Raw genomic sequence first — 22051 nt, forward strand, 5'->3', positions numbered from 1 at the left:
TTAAGTATTAAAAAAATAAAACTGTTGACAGTTAAAAAGTGTCAAGAGAAGATTTCCTGACGGGTTTGTGACGTTTCATAACCATCAGGAAACATTAAACCTTGACGGATAATAAGCGTCAAGAATGGGGGTACCCCTTTCCTGAAAGTGGCATCGGTGACGCTTTCTAAGCCGTCAACTTACGGCTATCGTGATGCTTTTTAGCCGTCAGCAAAGGGTGATTTTCTTGTAGTGTTTGGCTTGTTTTGAGTAAAATCCGTTCGCTAGAACTATCCAATATACCAACCACTCCAATTTGGAACGAACTGCCTTTCAAATGGAATTGTCCAGTTTCTTACACGTATTCATATCGGATCGAGCCCAAATCTTGGGAAACATCATAGTATGGTGGGAGGAGTGATTTGGTGAGTTTTGAGTGAAATCCAATCACTTGAGCTATGCAATACACCAACCACTTCAATTTGGAACGAACTGCGTTGGAACTTGAATTGTCCAATTTCTTACACCTATTGATATCAGATCGAGCCCAAAACTTGGGAAACATCACAATACGGTGGGAGGAGGCATTTGGTGAGTTTTGAGTGAAATACAATCGCTAGAACTATGCAATACACCAACCACTCCAATTTGGAACGAACTGCCTTTGAACTTGAATTGTTCAATTTCTTACACCTATTGATATCGGATCGAGCCCAAAACTTGGGCAACATCATAATATGGTGGGGGGAGTCATTTGGTGAGTTTTGAGTGAAATCCAATCGCTAGAACTATGCAATACACCAACCACTCCAATTTGGAACAAACTGCGTTGGAACTTGAATTGTCCAATTTCTTACACCTATTGATATCGGATCGAGCCCAAAACTTGGGCAACATCATAATATGGTGGGGGAAGTCATTTGGTGAGTTTTGAGTGAAATCCAATCGCTAGAACTATGCAATACACCAACCACTCCAATTTGGAACAAACTGCGTTGGAACTTGAATTGTCCAATTTCTTACTCCTATTGATATCGAATCGAGCCCAAAACTTGGGAAACATCATAATACGGTGAGAGGAGTCATTTGGTGAGTTTTGAGTGAAATCCAAACGCTAGAACTCTGCAATACACCAAGTACTCCAATTTGGAACGAACTTCCTTTCAAATGGAATTGTCCAATTTCTTACACCTATTGATATTGGATCGACCCCAAATCATGGGAAACATCATAATATGGTGGGAGGTGTCATTTGGGGAGTTTTGAGTGAAATCCAATCGCTAGAACTATGCAATACACCAACCACTCCAATTTGGAACGAACTGCGTTGGAACTGGAATTGTCCAATTTCTTACACCTATTGATATCGGATTGAGCCCAAAACTTGGGCAACATCATAATATGGTGGGAGGAGTCATTTGGTGAGTGTTCAGTGAAATCCAGTCGCTAGAACTATGCAATACACCAACCACTCCAATTTGGACCGAACTGCCTTTCAAGTTGAATTGTCCAATCTCTTACCTCTATTGATATCGGATCGAGCCCAAAACCTGGGCAACATCATAATATCGTGGGAGGAGCCATTTGGCTAGTTTTGAGTGAAATCCAATCGCTAGAACTATGCAATACACCAACCACTCCAATTTGGAACGAACTGCCTTGGAACTTGAATTGTTCAATTTCATACACCTATTGATATCGGATCGAGCCCAAAACTTGGGCAACATCATAATATGGTGGGAGGAGTCATTTGGTGAGTTTTGATTGAAATCCAATCGCTAGAACTATGCAACACACCAACCACCCCAATTTTGAACGAACTGCGTTCGAACTTGAATTGTCCAATTTCTTACCTCTATTGATATCGAATTGAGCCCAAAAATTGGGCAACATCATAATATCGTGGGAGGAGCCATTTGGCTAGTTTTGAGTGAAATCCAATCACTAGAACTATGCAACACACCAACCACTCCAATTTGGAACGAACTGCCTTGGAACTTGAATTGTTCAATTTCATACACCTATTGATATCGGATCGAGCCCAAAACTTGGGCAACATCATAATATGGTGGGAGGAGTCATTTGGTGAGTTTTGATTGAAATCCAATCGCTAGAACTATGCAACACACCAACCACCCCAATTTGGAACGAATGGATTCCAAGGGATGGACCCTTTGCATTCCTTTCTGAAGTGATTGACAACTGGGGCATTAAATACGCAGGCCAGTCGGCGCATTTAATGCCTCAAGCACGTCGTGTAGGCCATCATTGCCCATGTTTGTACCTAATAAATCACGGCCGTGAGCTGGCCGAAGGAGCCCTTTTTTCTCCGCCTTGGCACTTGTTCGTAAAAGCTGAAACGCAGCGTTTCGCCAGGATACTTCGCCCTTCTGAAAATCAAAGGAAATTACTAAGGCACGGACATCTCGGCCTCGACTGAAGGCCGAGACCGAGGCCGAGAAGGGTCATGGCCGAGGATAGTTAGGTCAAATCACCACGTGATCGCAGGGTCCCATGCTTCATTTAATGTAGTAGTGCCTGTTTAATACAGCAAACCCACTGGCCTCGAAGAAGCATTTAATGCATGAGGGAAGGTGGGAAGTGATTGAGGTCAGGATTTGGTGATGCGAATCAGAGTGATTAGACGTGGACATTCTCACAAGGAATTCTGATAGCTTGAGATATTGGTTCACCAGCTATCCAGGCCATAAATGCGTCTCCACGGCCAGAAGTTCAGAACCCACGATCGAGAGCGGCGGCCGAGATTCACCAGGATTTCAGGGGTCACACCACCATACTTCACGATCCCAAATGTCGATTGGACTGCCCACTTGCTCTAATCAAGCTCCACCACGCAGATTTTCAGCCTCGATTACTCCTCCAGGGACTCTCCCTATAAATACAAGGCTCGAGCTACATTCAAAGGGTTCAACACTAAAACAAAGCCTCCCACGGAGCAACTTATTTTTTCCTGTAATGCACTTTCAATATCTTTACTTGCTTTCCTAGGAGTAGTGTTAGGTTGTAAGGAAAATTCATTCATCAATATATCATACGACCCTTGATCTTCAAGGTGCCAGAGCACCATCCTTGTTGTTCGTTCACTCACCCCATATATCACACGACCGCCGCTCCCTGAGCAGCGCGCCGGAGCACTGCCCAAAACCCGCCACCAACACCATCACTCAACGGCCTTGTAGTTCAGGCCGTTAACCTAACAGTCGAGACCATTTCCTCTCTCGGCTACAATCGTTTGATTAAGAAGACGAGTTCAAACAGGCGCACCATTTATCCATCCAACACTCATCAAATATCTCGACGCACGGTAGACCGTGCTGGCACGCCCGTGCACTACCGCACCGCAACCAAAAGCAGGAAACCGCGTGTCAACGCACATCCCCTCGGCCCGGAACTCCAGGCCGTGAGATTTGCGCGGCAGACAGCCCAGGGCGTCGCTTCGCATCGTCAAATGAAACGACGGTCTCTGGATTTTTGACGTGTCATCGCGCCCTTAATTCGCACGAGCCATCATTTTGCCCTGCTAATCGAAACGTCGGCCACCATGTCTCTGTCATAATTTCGCATGCTCCGAGTGTGCTGTCAGGTCGTTTCATCTTTCGAGAATCATACCTCTGTGTTTTGAACTCCAGCGCCAGTATAAAACCCAAACTCCTTCGCATTTTCCTTCACACTCCAAAGATCTCTGAGTTCATTTTCTTCGAAGGTCCACACTGACTTTCCTCAGTTTTCTCAACCCTCGTTCCTCAAACTTGAAACTCCTTTATTATCCAGCGAACTTCCTTCTTGCTTTAATCGCTCTGGAATCCTTCTTTGATTCCTGGGCTTCGCCCACCCTTATTTCAAACTGCTCTGATGATCCTCATTGCAGCTTCCTCAAAACCAGGGAATCAAACCTGCTGAGTCTCATGACTTGGCAACTTGGCCTGGGCCAGATGACTTGGCAGTTTGATGAGGGCGAGAGGATCTGGGATGATGACCTCGACGTGGCCGAATTTATGCGGCTGAATACTCTGGTCACATCCATGGCCGGAGTGACGGCCCTCACCATGGCTGGAGTGAAGGCTCCTACCATAATTGGAATGACGACCGCTTACCATGTCCAGAGTGATGGCCGCTACCACGGCCTGAACGACGGCCGCTGCCACTGCCGGAATGGCGACTGCTTACCACGGTTGGGGTTGCAGCTGCCCTCCGTGTCCGGAGTGTCGGCCCGTGTGCTTTCCACGGCCTGGAGTGAAGCCCTGGCTTTAGGCTGGCCGTGGCTGATGGCGATATAGGTGGCGGAGGCCCTGCCTCGGGGGAAAGCGTCTGATTGTCTTGCAAGAAGACCAAGGAGCCGAAGCGCGTAGATTTAGGATGTGATTTTTCTTATGTGTGTTTGTACTCGGCCAGGACCTGGCCGTCTCCTTGTAAACGCACCCCCCTTTTCAACCCAAATGAATAAAATGAAGTATGATTTCCTTTAGTCTGTCTTTGTCATGTTGCATACTCCACTTTGATATTTGCGAATCTCATAACTTTTTTACGGCCGTCTCCCACAATGACGGGGTATATCTCTTCAAATATTGGCCGTTGATCGGCAAGTTGTGCCATTCCCCATCTCTATCTTTTAACTGAAATGCACCTTGGCCGAGAATTCGTTCGATAATAAACGGTCCTTCCCAGTTGGGCGAAAACTTGCCGAACCGAGGGTCCTTTGTCCCAATAGGAAGCACGGCTCGCCATACTAGAAAGCCTTTTGCTTAACCCTTTTGTTGTAAGCCCTCGCCGCGATTTGCTTTTGTGCCTGCATTAGGTTGCTCGGCCACACGGAGAGACCATGGCTTGTGCATAACCCCCCCTTTCACGCTCAGGCTGCTCGGCCACATGGAGAGACCGAACCTTTAACTCCATCGGGACGATGGCGTCGTGACCATAGGTTAAGGCGTAAGGAGATGTGCCCGTGGCCGACCGTTTTGAGGTTCAATAAGCCCAAAGAGCTTCGGGGAGCAAGTCGTGCCACGCCCTAGGTTTTTCCTCGATCATCTTCTCTAGGATGCCCTTGATTACTTTGTTACTTGCCTCGGCCTGTCCGTTAGATTGAGGGTAGTAAGGTGTTGAGTGGATCAGTTTGATCCCCATTCTCTCGGTGTACTCCCGTGTCTCGGCCGATGCGAATACCGGGCCGTTGTCGGCCGTGATAGTTTCTGGAATACCGAACCGATGAACGATGTGATTGTCAAAGAATTTGGCCACCTGTGCGCTGGATATTGACCGATAGGACTCGGCCTCGACCCATTTGGTGAAATAGTCGGTCGCCACCAAAATCCAAGCGTGTTGGTTGGATGCGGCCGGATGGATTTTGCCGATGATATCCACGGCCCACCCTCTGAATGGCCATGGTTTGGTAACCGGGTGAAAGGCTTCGGCCGGTACCCTTTGTATGGGGCCGTAGATTTGACACTTGATACATCCCTTCGCATATTCTATGCAATCCTTTAAAATGGTCGGCCAGTAATAGTCGTGCCTTCGAACTAACTACCTCATCTTGACCCCCGACTGGTGAGCACCACAAATCCCCTCGTGGGATTCATTCATGATGACCTTGATGTCCTCGGCGCTGGGACATAGGAGTAATAAACCATCTGATCCCTTTCGGTACAGCTCATTCTGATAAATCAAATAACACCGAGCTTGAAAACGTGTAGTCCTTTCATGGCTGCCAGAAGGGTTACGTAGATACTTCACTATGGGGTAGCGCCAATCGGTTTCGGCCGTGTCGATCTCGTCGGTGACATCGGCCGAAAACACTTGTGCTGTCATTCCTCGTTCGGCCAAGGCTGGCAAGGTGCGCCTTTCGATCCTTATCACGCGATCATGGTCGGTGCTCGGGATGTTTACGCCTGATGCTACCTGGGCCATCTCGTTGGCCTCGCCGTTTTCGGCGCGCGGTATATGAACAAAGGAAATTCTAGAAAATCCATTGGCCGTATTGAGGGCCGTCACATAATACACGGCCAAATTCTCGCTCGTGCATTGGTATTCCCCAGTTAATTGGTTAATCACCAGCTGAGAGTCGCCGTGGACCAAAACACGGGTTGCCTTCATTTCTTTCAAAATCTCGAGACCAATGATGAGCGCTTCGTACTCAGCCTGATTATTAGTGCATTTGAAATCGAGTTGGAAAGCGAACTGCCACTTTTGCCCTTGAGGAGATTCGATCACAACTCCGGCTCCTGACCTGGTCTCGGTGCTGGAGCCGTCGAAGTACATGGTCCAAAAATTCTTTTCCATGCGGGCCATACCGATCTCGACCTCCAACTCCTCCTCTTGTCCCTGGGCCGGGTGATGAGCTAGAAAATCGGCCAAAGCCTGACCCTTGACCGATTTCTGAGCCACATATTGAAAGGTAAATTCGAACAATGCCATCGTCCACTTCCCAATTCGACCGCGTATGATCGGCCGGGTAAGCATATACTTGATGAGATCGGTTTTAGAGATGATTTGAACAACCGAAGGAAGCATATAATGCCGTAACTTGGTGGCCGCGAAATAAAGTGCTAGGCATAGCTTTTCGATCGGCGAATAGTTCAATTCGGCCGTGTTGAGGGTACGGCTTAGATAGTGCACCGCTTGTTCGCGCCCAGACTCGTTGTTCTGAGCCAGCAGACAGCCGATAGAGCCCTCTGAAGCCGAAATGTAAAGCCTTAATGGTTTCCCCCTTTTTGGCGGCATAAGGACCGGCGGTTGGGACAAATATTTCTTGATGTCGTCGAGGGCCGCCTGATGCTCTGCCCCCCATACAAACCGTTCCGTGTCTTTAAGTTTGAGCAAAGGAGACAACGGCCGGATTTTTCCCGCCAGATTAGATATGAAACGCCGTAAAAAGTTCACCTTACCGAGGAAGGACTGGAGCTCCTTCTTAGTCCTCGGCGGAGGGGCCGCCATAATGGCCGTAGCCTTATTTTTATCTACCTCGATTCCTCGTTGGTGAACCAAGAAACCGAGGAAATTCCCGGCGGTGACACCAAAAGCACATTTCTTTGGGTTCATTTTTAGGTCGTGCGCTCGCATTCGGTCAAAAGCCTGTCGAAGATGTCCTACGTGGTCGGCCCTAGACGGGGACTTTACAACCACGTCGTCGATGTAGACTTCAACGGTTCGGCCTATAAGGTCGTGAAAAATAAGGTTCATGGCTCTCTGGTATGTCGCGTCGGCATTCTTCAGGCCGAACGGCATGACTACCCATTCATAGGTTCCGATTGCTCCTGGGCATCTGAACGCCGTTTTGTGAACATCTTCCTCGGCCACAAAAATCTGGTTGTAACCCGCATGGCCGTCCATGAAAGACAGGAGTTCGTGCTTTGCGGCTCCGTCCACCAGGAGGTCTGACATAGGCATGGGATATTCGTCTTTGGGGGCCGCGAGGTTCAGATTCCGGTAATCTGTGCAAACCCTCAAAGCCCCAGATCTCTTCAAAACCGGTACAATGTTGGCCAGCCACTCAACGTACCGGGCCGTTTGGATGAAGCTGGCTTTAAGGAGCCGTTCAATTTCCGCCTTGACCCGGAGCTGTACCTCGGTTGAGAAACGCCTCAGCGGCTGCTGGAAAGGCTTGAACCCCTCTTTGATTCTTAACTCGTGCTCAACCAAACTTCTTGGCAACCCAGGCATCTCATGATAATCCCAAGCAAAACAATCTTTATATTCATGGAGCAAGCCGATAACCTCGGCCGCTAACTTAGGATCTAACAGGTGGCTCACAAAAAGAGGCCGTGGTTCGGCCTCGGACCCTACATTAATCTCTAACAAAGGGTCCTGGACTTCAGGGTAGTCATCCTCCATCTCAGCAGGCGCCGTTTCTAGGTCGTCCAGAGTCAATGCGTCCGCTTTCTTACACCTATTGATATCGGATCGAGCCAAAATGGAATTGTCCAATTTCTTACACCTATTGATATCGGATCGAGCCCAAATCTTGGGAAACATCATAATATGGGGGGAGGAGTCATTTGGTGAGTTTTGAGTGAAATCCAATCGATAGAACTATGCAATACACCAACCACTCCAACTTGGAACGAAGTGCCTTTCAAATTGAATTGTCCAATTTCTTACACCTATTGATGTCGGACCGAGCCCAAATGTTGGGAAACATCATAATATGGAGGAAGGAGTCATTTGGTGAGTTTTGAGTGAAATCCAATCGATAGAACTATGCAATACACCAACCACTCCAATTTGGAACGAACTGCCGTTCAAATTGAATTCTCCAATTTCTTACACCTATTGATATCGGATCGAGCCCAAATCTTGGGAAACACCATAGTATGGTGGGAGGAGTCATTTGGTGAGTTTTGAGTTAAATCCAATCGCTAGAACTATGCAATACACCAACCACTCCAATTTAGAACGAACTGCGTTGGAACTTGAATTGTCCAATTTCCTACACGTATTGATATCGGATCGAGCCCAAATCTTGGGAAACAACATAATGTGGTGGGAGTAGTCATTGGTGAGTGTTGAGTGAAATCCAATCGCTAGAACTATGCAATACACTAACCACTCCAATTTGGAACGAACTGCGTTGGAACTTGAATAGTCCAATTTCTTAGGCCTATTGATATCGAATCAAGCCCAAAACTTGGGAAACATCGTAATACGTTGGGAGGAGTCATTTGGTGAGTTTTGAGTGAAATCCAATCGCTAGAACTATGCAATACACCAACCACTCCAATTTGGAACGAACTTCCTTTCAAATGGAATTGTCCAATTTCTTACACCCATTGATATCGGATCGAGCCCAAATCTAGAGAAACACCATAACATGGTGGGAGGAGTCATTTGGTGAGTTTTGAGTGAAATGCAATCGCTAGAACTACGCAATACACTAACCACTCCAATTTCGAACGAACTTCCTTTCAAATTGAATTGTCCAATTTCTTACACCTATGGATATCGGATCGAGCCCAAATGTTGGGAAACATCATAACATGGAGGGAGGAGTCATTTGGTGAGTTTTGAGTGAAATCCATTCGCTAGAACTATGCAATACACCAACCACTCCAATTTGGAACGAACTGCCTTTCAAATTGAATTGTCCAATTTCTTACACCTATTGATATCGGATCGAGCCCAAATCTTGGGAAACATCATAATATGGTGGGAGGAGTCTTTTGGTGAGTTTTGAGTGAAATCCAATCGCTAGAACTATGCAATACACCAACCACTCCAATTTGGAACGAACTGCGTTGGAACATGAATTGTCCAATTTCTGACACCTTTTGATATTGGATCGAGCCCAACTCTTGGGAAACATCATAATATGGTGGGAGGAGTCATTTGGTGAGTTTTGAGTTAAATCGAATCGCTAGAACTATGCAACACACCAACCACTCCAATTTGGAGCGAACTACGTTGGAACTTGAATTGTCCAATTTCTTACACCTATTGATATCGGATCGGGCCCAAATCTTGGGGAACATCATAATACGGTGGGAGGAGTAATTGGGTGAGTTTTGTGTGAAATCCAATCGTTAGAACAATGCAATACACCAACCACTCCAATTTGGAACGAACTGCCTTTCAAGTAGAATTGCCCAATTTCTTACCTCTATTGATATCGTATCGAGCCCAAACCTTGGGCAACATCATAATATGGTGGGAGGAGTCCTTTGGTGAGTTTTGAGTGAAATCCAATCGCTGGAACTATGCAATACACCAACCACTCCAATGTTGAACGAACTGCGTTGGAACTTGAATTGTCCAATTTCTTACACCTATTGATATCGGATCGAGCCCAAATCTTGGGAAACATCATAATGTTGTGGGTGGAGTCATTTGGTGGGTTCTGAGTGAAAACCAATCGCTTGGATTATGCAGTACAACAACCTCTCCAATTTGGAATGAAATGTGTTGGAACATGAATTGTCCAATTTCTTACACCTATTGATATCGTATCGAGCCCAAAACTTGGGACACGTCGTAATATGGTGGGAGGAGTCATTTGGTGTGTTTTGAGTGAAATCCAATCGCTAGAACAACGCAATACACCAACCACTCCAATTTGGAACGAACTGCCTTTCAAATTGAATTGTCCATTTCCTTACAACTATTGATATCGTATCGAGCCCAAATCTTGGGAAACATTATAATATGGTGGGAGGAGTCATTTGGGGAGTTTTTAGTGAAATCCAATCGCGAGAACTATGCAATACACCAACCACTCCAATTTGGAATGAACTGCCTTTCAAATTGAATTGTCCAATTTCTTACACCTATTGATATCGGATCGAGCCCAAATCTTGGGAAACATCATAATACGGTCGGAGGAGGCATTTGTTGAGTTTTGAGTGAAATCCAATCGCTAGAACTACGGAATACACCAACCACTCCAATTTGGAACGAACTGCCTTTCAAATTGAATTGTCCAGTTTCTCACACCTATTGATATCGGATCGAGCCCAAAACTTGGGAAACATCGTAATATGGTGGGACGAGTCATTTGTTGAGTTTTGAGTCAAATCCAATCGCTAGAACTATGCAATACACCAACCACTCCAATTTGGAACGAACTGCGTAGGAACATGAATTGTCCAATTTCTTACACCTATTGATATCGGATTGAGCCCAAATCTTGGGAAACATCATAATATGCTGGGAGGAGTCATTTGGGGAGTTTTGAGTGAAATACAATCACTAGAACTACGCAATACACCAACCACTCCAATTTGGAAACAACTGCGTTGGCACTTGAATTGTCCAATTTGTTACACCTATTGATATCGGATCGAGTCCAAATCTTGGGAAACATCATAATATGGTGGGAGTAGTCATTTTGTGAGTTTTGAATGAAATCCAATCGCTAGAACTATGCAATACACCAACCCCTCCAATTTGGAACGAACTAAGTTGGAATTTGAATTGTCCAATTTCTTACACCTATTGATATCGGATTGAGCCCAAAACTTGGGAAACATCATAATACGGTGGGAGGAGTCATTTGGTGAGTTTTGAGTGAAATCCAATCGCTAGAACTATGTAATACACCAACCGCTCCCATTTGGAACGAACTGCCTTTCAAGTTGAATTGTCCAATTTCTTACCTCTATTGATTTCGGATCGAGCCCAAAACTTGGGCAACATCATAACATGGTGGGAGAAGTGATTTGGCTAGTTTTGAGTGAATTCCAATCGCTAGAACCATGTAATACACCAACCACTCCAATTTGGAACGAACTGCCTTCCAAGTTGAATTGTCCAATTTTTTACCTCTATTGATATCGGATCGAGCCCAAACCTTGGGCAACATCATAATATGGTGGGAGTAGGCGTTTGCTGAGTATTGAGTGAAATCCAATCGCTAGAACTATGCAATACACCAACCACTCCAATTTGGAACGAACTGCGTTGGAACATGAATTGTCCAATTTCTTACACCTATTGATATCGGATCGACCCCAAATCTTGGGAAACATCATAATATGGTAAGAGGAGTCATTTGGTAAGTTTTGAGTGAAATCCAATCGCTGGAACTATGAAATACACCAACCACTCCAATTTGGAACAAATTGCGTTGGAACTTGAATTGTCCAATTTCTTACACCTATTGATATCGGATCGAGTCCAAAACTTGGGAAACATCGTAATATGGTGGGAGGAGTCATTTGGTGAGTTTTGAGGGAAATCGAATCGTTAGAACTACGCAACACACCAACCACTCCAATTTGGGACAAACTGCGTTGGAACTTGAATTGTCCAATTTCTTACACCTATTGATATCGGATCGAGCCCAAAACTTGGGACACATCGTAATACGGTGGGAGGAGTCATTTGGGGAGTTTTGAGTGAAATCCAACCGCTAGAACTATGCAATACAACAACCACTCCAATTTGGAACGAACTGCGTTGGAACTTGGATTGTCCAATTTCTTACACCTATTGATATCGGATCGAGCCCAAAACTTGGGCAACATCATAATATGGTGGGAGGAGTCATTTGGTGAGTTTTGAGTGAAATCCAATCGCTAGAACTATGCAACACACCAACAAATCAATTTGGAACGAACTGCGTTGGAACTGGAATTGTTCAATTTCTTACACCTATTGGTATCGGATTAAGCCCAAAACTTGGGAAACATCATAATATGGTGGGATGAGTCATTTGGTGAGTTTTGGATGAAATCCAATTCCTAGAACTATGCAATACACCAACCACTCCAATTTGGAACGAACTGCCTTCCAAGTTGAATTGTCCAATTTCTTACCTCTATTGATATCGGATCAAGCCCAAAACTTGGGAAACATCATAATATGGTGGGAGGAGTCATTTGGTGAGTTTTAAGTGAAATCCAATCGCAAGAACTATGCAATACACCAACCACTCCAATTTGGAGCGAACTGCCTTTCAAATTGAATTGTTCAATTTCTTACACCCATTGATCTCGGAACGAACTGCCTTTGAACATAAATTGTCCAATTTCTTACACCTATTGATATCAGATCGATCCCAAAATTTGGGAAACCTCATAATATGGTGGGAGGAGTGATTTGGTGAGTTTTGAGTGAAATCCAATCCCTAGAACTATGAAATACACCAACCACTCTAATTTGGAACGAACTGCGTTAGAACTTAAATTGTCCAATTTCTTACACCTATTGACTTCGGATCGAGCCCAAAACTTGGGCATCATCAAAATATGGTGGGATGAGTCATTTGGTGAGTTTTGAGTGAAATCCAACTCCTAGAACTATGCAATACACCAACCACTTCAATTTGGAACGAACTGCCTTTGAAGTTGAATTGTCCAATTTCTTACCTCAATTAAAATCGGATCTAGCCCAAAACTTGGGCAACAACATAATGTGGTGGGAGGAGTCATTTGGCTTGTTTTGAGTGAAATCCAATCGCTAGAACTGTGCAATACGACAACCACCCCAATTTGGAATGAATTGCCTTTCAAATGGAATTGTCCAATTTCTTACACCCATTGATCTCGGATCGAGCCCAAATCTTGGGAAACATCAAAATATGGTGGGTGGAGTCATTTGGGGAGTTTTGAGTGAAATCCAATCGCTGGAACTGTGCAATACACCTACTCCTCCAATTTGTAACGAACTGCGTTGGAACTTGAATTGTCCAATTTCTTACACCTATTGGTTTTGGATCGAGCCCAAAACTTGGGCAACATCATAATATGGTGGGAGGAGTCATTTGGTGAGTTTTGAGTGAAATCCAATCGCTAGAACTATGCAATACACCAACCACTCTAATTTGGAACGAAATGCGTTTTAACTTGAATTGTCCAATTTCTTACACCTACTGATATCGGATCAAGCCCAAAACTTGGGAAACAACATAATATGGTGGGAGGACTTATTTGGGGAGTTTTGAATGAAATCCAATCGTTAGAACTATGCAATACACGAACCACTCCAATTTGGAACGAACTGCCTTTCATGTTGAATTGTCCAATTTCTTACGTCACCTATTGATATCGGATCGAGCCAAAAACTTGGGAAACAACGTAATATGGTGGGAGAAGTCATTTGGTGAGTTTTGAGTGAAATCCAATCCATAGAATTAGGCAATACACCAACAAACCAATTTGAAACGAACTGCGTTGGAACTTGTAGTGTCCAATTTCTTACACCTATTGACATTGGATCGAGCCCAAGACTTGGGAAACATCATAATCCGGTGGGAGGAGTCAATCGGTGAGTTTTGAGTGAAATCCAATCGTGAGAACTATGCAATACACCAACCACTCCAATTTGGAACGAACAGTCTTTTAAATTGAATTTATCAATTTCTTACACCTATTCGTATCAGAACGAGCCCAAAACTTGGGAAACATCATAATATGGTGGGCCGAGTCATTTGGTGAGTTTTGAGTGAAATCCAATCACTAGAACTATGCAATGCACCAACCACTCCAATTTGGAACGAACTGCGTTGGAACATGAATTGTCCAATTTCTTAAACCTATTGATATCGGATCGACCTCAAAACTTGGGCAACATCATAATATGGTCGGAGGACACATTTGGTGAGTTTTGAGTGAAATCCAATTGCTAGAACTATGCAATGCACCAACCACCCCAATTCGGAACGAACTTCCTTTGAACTTGAATTGTTCAATTTCTTACACCCATTGATTTTGCATCGTGCCCAAAACTTGGGAAACATCATAATATGGTGGGTGGACTCATTTGGTGAGTTTTGAGTGAAATCCAATCGCTAGAACTATGCAATATACCAACCAATCAATTTGGAATGAACTGCGTTGGAACTTGAACTGTCCAATTTCTTACACCTATTGATTTCGGATCGAGCCCAAAACTTGGACAACGTCATAAAATGGTGGGAGGAGTCATTTGGGGAGTTTGAGTGAAATCCAATCGCTAGAAGTACGGAATACACCAACCACTCCAATTAGGAACGAACTGCCGTTGAAATTGAATTGTCCAATTTCTTACTCCTATTGATTTCGGATCGAGCCCAAAACTTATGCAACATCATAATATGGTGGGAGGAGTCATTTGGTGTGTTTTGATAGAAATCCAATCGCTAGAACTATGAATTACCCCAACCACGCCAATTTGGAACGAATTGCCATTGAACTTGAATTGTCCAATTTCTTACACCTATTGATATCGGATCTAGCCCAAAACTTGGGCAACATCATAATATGGTGGGAGGACTCTTTTGGTGAAGTTTTGAGGGAAATCCAATTGCTAGAACTATGCAATGCACCAACCACCCCAATTCGGAACGAACTGCCTTTGAACTTGAATTGTTCAATTTCTTACACCCATTGATATCGGATCGAGCCCAAAACTTGGGAAACATCATAATATGGTGGGAGGAGTCATTTGGTGTCTTTTGAGTGAAATCCAATTCCTAGAACTACGCAATACACCAACCACTCCAATTTGGAACGAACTGCCTTCCAAGTTGAATTGTCCAATTTCTTACCTCTATTGATATCGGATCGAGCCCAAGACATGGGAAACAACATAATATGGTGGGAGAAGTCATTTGGCTAGTTTTGAGTGAAATCCAATCGCTAGAACTATGCAATACACCAACCACTCCAATTTGGAATGAACTGGCTTTCCAATGGAATTGTCCAATTTCTTACACCGATTGATTTCGGATCGAGCCCAAAACTTGGGCAACATCATAATACGGTGGGAGGAGTCATTTGGTATGTTTTGATAGAAATCCAATCGCTAGAACTATGAATTACCCCAACCACCCCAATTTGGAACAAACTGCCATTGAAGTTGAATTGTCCAATTTCTTACACCTATTGATTTCGGATCGAGCCCAAAACTTGGGAAACATCGTAATACTATGGGAGGAGTCATTTGGTGATTTTTTTAGTGAAATCCAACCGCTTGAACTATCCAATACACCAACCACTCCAATATCTAGCGAACTGCTTTGGAACTTGAATTGTCCAATTTCTTACATCTATTGATATCGGATCGAGCCCAAATCTAGGGAAACACCATAATATGGTGGGAGGAGTCATTTGGTGTGTTTTGATAGAAATCCAATCGCTAGAAGTACGGAATACACCAACCACTCCAATTAGGAACGAACTGCCGTTGAAATTGAATTGTCCAATTTCTTACTCCTATTGATTTCGGATCGAGCCCAAAACTTATGCAACATCATAATATGGTGGGAGGAGTCATTTGGTTTGTTTTGATAGAAATCCAATCGCTAGAACTATGAATTACCCCAACCACGCCAATTTGGAACGAACTGCCATTGAACTTGAATTGTCCAATTTCTTACACCTATTGATATCGGATCTAGCCCAAAACTTGGGCAACATCATAATATGGTGGGAGGACTCTTTTGGTGAAGTTTTGAGGGAAATCCAATTGCTAGAACTATGCAATGCACCAACCACCCCAATTCGGAACGAACTGCCTTTGAACTTGAATTGTTCAATTTCTTACACCCATTGATATCGGATCGAGCCCAAAACTTGGGAAACATCATAATATGGTGGGAGGAGTCATTTGGTGTCTTTTGAGTGAAATCCAATTCCTTGAACTATGCAATACACCAACCACTCCAATTTGGAACGAACTGCCTTCCAAGTTGAATTGTCCAATTTCTTACCTCTATTGATATCGGATCGAGCCCAAGACATGGGAAACATCATAATATGGTGGGAGGAGTCATTTGGCTAGTTTTGAGTGAAATCCAATCGCTAGAACTATGCAATACACCAACCACTCCAATTTGGAATGAACTGGCTTTCCAATGGAATTGTCCAATTTCTTACACCGATTGATTTCGGATCGAGCCCAAAACTTGGGCAACATCATAATACGGTGGGAGGAGTCATTTGGTGTGTTTTGATAGAAATCCAATCGCTAGAACTATGAATTACCCCAACCACCCCAATTTGGAACAAACTGCCATTGAAGTTGAATTGTCCAATTTCTTACACCTATTGATTTCGGATCGAGCCCAAAACTTGGGAAACATCGTAATACTATGGGAGGAGTCATTTGGTGATTTTTTTAGTGAAATCCAACCGCTTGAACTATCCAATACACCAACCACTCCAATTTCTAGCGAACTGCTTTGGAACTTGAATTGTCCAATTTCTTAAACCTATTGATATCGGATCGAGCCCAAATCTAGGGAAACACCATAATATGGTGGGAGGAGTCATTTGGTGTGTTTTGATAGAAATCCAATCGCTAGAACTATGAATTACCCAAACCACGCCAATTTGGAACGAACTGCCATTGAACTTGAATTGTCCAATTTCTTACACCTATTGATATCAAATCTAGCCCAAAACTTGGGCAACATCATAATATGGTGGGAGGACTGTTTTGGTGAAGTTTTGAGGGAAATCGAATTGCTAGAACTATGCAATGCACCAACCACCCCAATTCGGAACGAACTGCCTTTGAACTTGAATTGTCCAATTTCTTACACCTATTGATATCGGGTCGAGCCCAAATCTAGGGAAACACCATAATATGGTGGGAGGAGTCATTTGGTGAGTTTTCATTGAAATCCAATCGCTAGAACTATGAAATACACCAACCAATCAGTTTGGAACGAACTGCGTTGAAACTTGAATTGTCCAATTTCTTACACCTATTGATATCAGATCGAGCCCAAAACTTGGGAAACGTCGTAATATGGTGGGAGGAGTCATTTGGTTTGTTTTGAGTGAAATCCAATCGCTACAACTATGCAATACACCAGCCACTCCAATTTGGAACGAACTGCCTATGAACTTCAATTGTTCAATTTCTTACACCTATTGATATCGGATCAAGCCCAAAACATGGGAAACATCATAATATGGTGGGAGGACTCATTTGGTGGGTTTGGAGTGAAATCCAATCGCTAGAACTTTGCAATACATCAACCACTCCAATTTGGAACGAACTGCCTTACAAATTGAATTGTCCAATTTCTTACACCAGTTGATATCGGATCGAGCCCAAAAATTGGGAATCATCATAATATGGTGGGAGGACTCATTTGGTGAGTTTTGAGTGAAATTCAATCGCTAGAACTACGCAATACCCCAACCACTCCAATTTGGAACGAACTGCGTTGGAACTTAAATTGTCCAATTTCTTACACCTGTTGATATCGGATCGAGCCCAAATCTTGGGCAACATCATAATATGGTGGGAGGACTCATTTGGTGAGTTTTGAGTGAAATCCAACTGCTAGAACAATGCAATGCACCAACCACTCCAATTCGGAACGAACTGCCTTTGAACTTGAATTGTTCAATTTCTTAAACCTATTGATCTCGGATCGAGCCCAAAACTTGGGACACATCATAATACGGTGGGAGGAGGCATTTGGGGAGTTTTGAGTGAAATCCAATTGCTAGAACTATGCCACACACCAACCAATCAATTTGGAACGAACTGCCTATGAACTGGAATTGTCCAATTTCTTCCACCTATTGATATCGGATCAAGCCCAAAACTTGGGCAACATCATAATATGGTGGGAGGACTCATTTGGTGAGTTTTGAGTGAAATCCAATCGCTAGAACTATGCAATACCCCAACCACTCCAATTTGAAACGAACTGCGTCGGAACTTTAATTGTCCAATTTCTTGCACCTGTTGATATCGGATCGAGCCCAAAACATGGGCACACATCATAATATTGTGGGAGGAGTCATTTGGTGTGTTCTGAGTGAAATCCAATCGCTAGAACTATGAATTACCCCAACCACACCAATTTGGAACGAACTGCCATTGAACTTGAATTGTCCAATTTCTTACACCAATTGATAACGGATCGAGCCCAAAACTTGGGCAACATCAAAAACGGTGGGAGGACTCATTTGGTGAGTTTTGAGTGAAATCCAATTGCTAGAACAATGCAATGCACCAACCACTCCAATTCGGTACGAACTGCCTTTGAACTTGAATTGTTCAATTTCGTACACCTATTGATATCGGATCGAGCCCAAAACTTCGGAACCACCATAATATGGTGGGAGGACTCATTTGGTGAGTTTTGAGTGAAATCCAACCGCTAGAACTATGCATTCCACCAACCACTCCAATTTGAAACGAACTGCGTTGGAACTTGAATTGTCCAATTTCATACACCAATTGATATCAGATCGAGCCCAAAACTTGGGAAACATCGTAATATGCTCGAAGGACTCATTTGGTAATTTTTGAGTGAAATCCAATCGCTACAACTATGCAAAACACCAGCCACTCCAAGTTGGAACGAACTGCCTATGAACTGGAATTGTTCAATTTCTTACACCTATTGATATCGGGTCAAGCCCAAAACTTGGGCAACATCATAATATGGTGGGAGGACTCATTTGGTGAGTTTTGAGTGAAATCCAATCGCTAGAACTATGCAATACCCCAACCACTCCAATTTGGAACGAACTGCGTTGGAACTTGAATTGTCCAATTTGTTACACCAATCGATATCGGATCGATACCAAATCTTGGGAAACATCATAATATGTTGGGAGGAGTCATTTGGCGAGTTTTGAGTGAAATCCAATCGGTAGAAATATGCAATACACAAACCACTCCAATTTGGAACGAACTGCTTCGGAACATGAATTTTCCAATTTCTTACACCTATTGATATCGGATCGTGCCCAAATCTTGGGAAACATCATAATATGGTGGGAGGAGTCATTTGGTGAGTTTTGAGTGAAATCCAACCGCTAGAACTATGCAATACACCAACCACTCTAATTTGGAACGAACTTCCTTTCAAATGGAATTGTCCAATTTCTTACACCTATTGAATCGGATCGAGCCCAAATCTTGGGAAACATCATAATATGGTGGGAGGAGTCCTTTGGTGAGTTTTGAGTAAAATCCAATCGCTAGAACTATGCAATACACCAACCACTCCAATTTGGAACGAACTGCCTTTCAAATTGACTTGTCCAATTTCTTACACCTACTGATATCGGATCGAGCCCAAATCTTCGGAAACATCGTAATATTGTGGGAGGAGTTATTTGGTGAGTTTTGAGGGAAATCCAATCACTATAACTATTCAATACACCAACCATTCCAATTTGGAACGAACTTCCTTTCAAATGGAATTGTCCAATTTCTTACACGTATTGAATCGAATCGAGCCCAAATCTTGGGAAACATCATAATATGGTGGGAGGAGTCATTTGGTTATTTCTGAGTGAAATCCAATCGCTAGAACTATGCAATACACCAACCACTCCAATTTTGAACGAACTGCCTTACAAATGGAATTGTCCAATTTCTTACACCTATTGATATCAGATCGAGCCCTAAACTTGGGAAACATCATATTATGGTGGGAGGACTCATTTGATGGGTTTTGAGTGAAATCCAATCGCTAGAACTATGCAATACACCAACCACTCCAATTTGGAACGAACTCCCTTACAAATTGAATTGTCCAATTTCTTACACCTCTTGATATCGGATCGAGCCCAAATCTTGGGAAACATCATAATGTGGTGGGAGGAGTCATTTAGTTAGTTTTGAGTGAAATCCAATTCCTAGAACTATGCAATACACCGACCACTCCAATTTGGAACGAACTGCCATTCAAATTGACTTGTCCAATTTCTTACACCTATTGATATCGGATCGAGCCCAAATCTTGGGAAACATTATAATATTGTGGGAGGAGTCATTTGGTGAGTTTTGAAGGAAATCCAATCACTAGAACTATGCAATACACCAACCACTCCAATTTGGAACCAACTGCCTTTCAATGGGACTTGTCCAATTTCTTACACCTATTGATATCGGATCGAGCCCAAATCTTGGGAAAGATCATAACATTGTGGGAGGAGTCATTTGGTGAGTTTTGAGTGAAATCCAATCGCTATAACTATGCAATACACCAACCACTCCAATTTGGAACGAACTGCGTTGGAACATGAATAGTCCAATTTCTTACACCTATTGATATCGGATCGAGCCCAAATCTTGGGAAAATTCATAATATGGTGGGAAGAGAGATTTGGTGAGTTTTGAGTGAAATCCAATCACTAGAACTATGCAATACACCAACCACTCCAATTTGGAACGAACTGCCTTTCAAATTGAATTGTCCAATTTCTTACACTTATTGATATCGGATCGAGCCCAAATCTTGGGAAACATCATAATATTGTGGGAGGAGTCATTTGGTGAGTTTTGAGTGAAACCCAATCGCTAGAACTATGCAATACACCAACTACTCCAATTTGGAAGGAACTGCATTGGAACTTGAATTGTCCAATTTCTTACACCTATTGATATCGGATCGAGCCCAAAACTTGGGAAACATCCTAATATGGTGGGAGGAATCATGTTGTGGGTTTTGAGTGAAATCCAATCGCTAGAAGACATGTTGAGATCTTGTGTGTTACAGCAGAAAGGTAGTTGGGATACTTACCTTGCTTTGGTGGAGTTTGCGTATAATAACAGTTACCATTCGAGCATTGAGATGGCTCCGTATGAAGCTTTGTATGGGAGGATGTGTAGAACTCCAGTCTGTTGGAATGAGGTGGGTGATAGGATAGTGGAAAAAGTGGATAGTATTAGGGATACAACTGAAAAAGTGAAGATGATTCGAGAGAAGCTTAAGACTACACAAGATAGACCGAAGAGTTATGCGGACAACCGGTCCAAGGATCTTGAGTTTGCGGTTGGAGACTGGGTATTTTTGAAGTTATCTCCTTGGAAGGGTGTGATGAGGTTTGGTAAACGTGGGAAGTTAAGCCCTCGTTATATTGGACCGTATGAGATCATGGAACGTGTTGGACCAGTTGCCTACAGACTTGCCTTACCTTCGGAACTATCTCGTATCCATGACGTGTTCCATGTGTCTATGCTACAGAAGTATGTGCCTGATCCTTCTCATGTTTTGGAACAACAACCCATGGAGTTGAGAGAAGATCTGTCGTATGATGAGGAACCCGTACAAATTCTGGACAAAAAAGAGCAAGTGTTACGTTCCAGATCTATTCCAGTAGTAAAAGTGTTGTGGAGGAGTCAGACTGTAGAGGAAGCTACTTGGGAACCCGAGGAGTAGATGCGGGCCCAGTACCCTTACCTCTTCTATTGACAGGTACGTAAATTTCGAGGACGAAATTCCTTAAGGGGGGTAGATTGTAACATCCCGACCCAAAAATAAGACTATTCACTAATTAATTTAATTTAAAATATGGAATTTCCAATTTTGCCCTTGAAGTGGGGGCAAAAAGGTCAATGTTTATCCGAAGAGAGTTTGGTACAGCAAGTGGTAGTTTTGAGTAGATCGTACCGAGCCGAGTCCGTAGGCACGCGGTAGGCTCGATTCGGATTTGAAACGAAGAAGATACGATTGAAAAACCATTGAGGACCTAATTGAAATTATTTCAAAATTAATTTGATTAAAATCATATTTTCCTTTTTCTTTTTCTCATTTCTCTCTCTCTCTCTCTCTCTCTCTCTCTCTCTCTCTCTCTCTCTCTCTCTCTCTCTCCCGTGCGTCTCTTCCTCTTCGGTTTGCCCAGCCACCTCCTCACCTTCACAGCCATCATCACCGGCCGCCACC

At 43.5% G+C, this 22051-nt stretch overlaps 1 pseudogene; it reads left to right on the plus strand.

Moving 5' to 3' along the window:
* The first annotated feature begins 20959 nt into the window (after positions 1 to 20959).
* LOC148294253 (uncharacterized) lies at positions 20960 to 21580 on the plus strand (annotated as a pseudogene).
* Positions 21581 to 22051: the final 471 nt, after the last annotated feature.

The sequence above is a fragment of the Prunus avium genome, chromosome 5 (assembly GCF_965620075.1).
Source record: "Prunus avium chromosome 5, drPruAviu1.hap1.1, whole genome shotgun sequence".
Lineage (NCBI taxonomy): Eukaryota > Viridiplantae > Streptophyta > Magnoliopsida > Rosales > Rosaceae > Prunus > Prunus avium.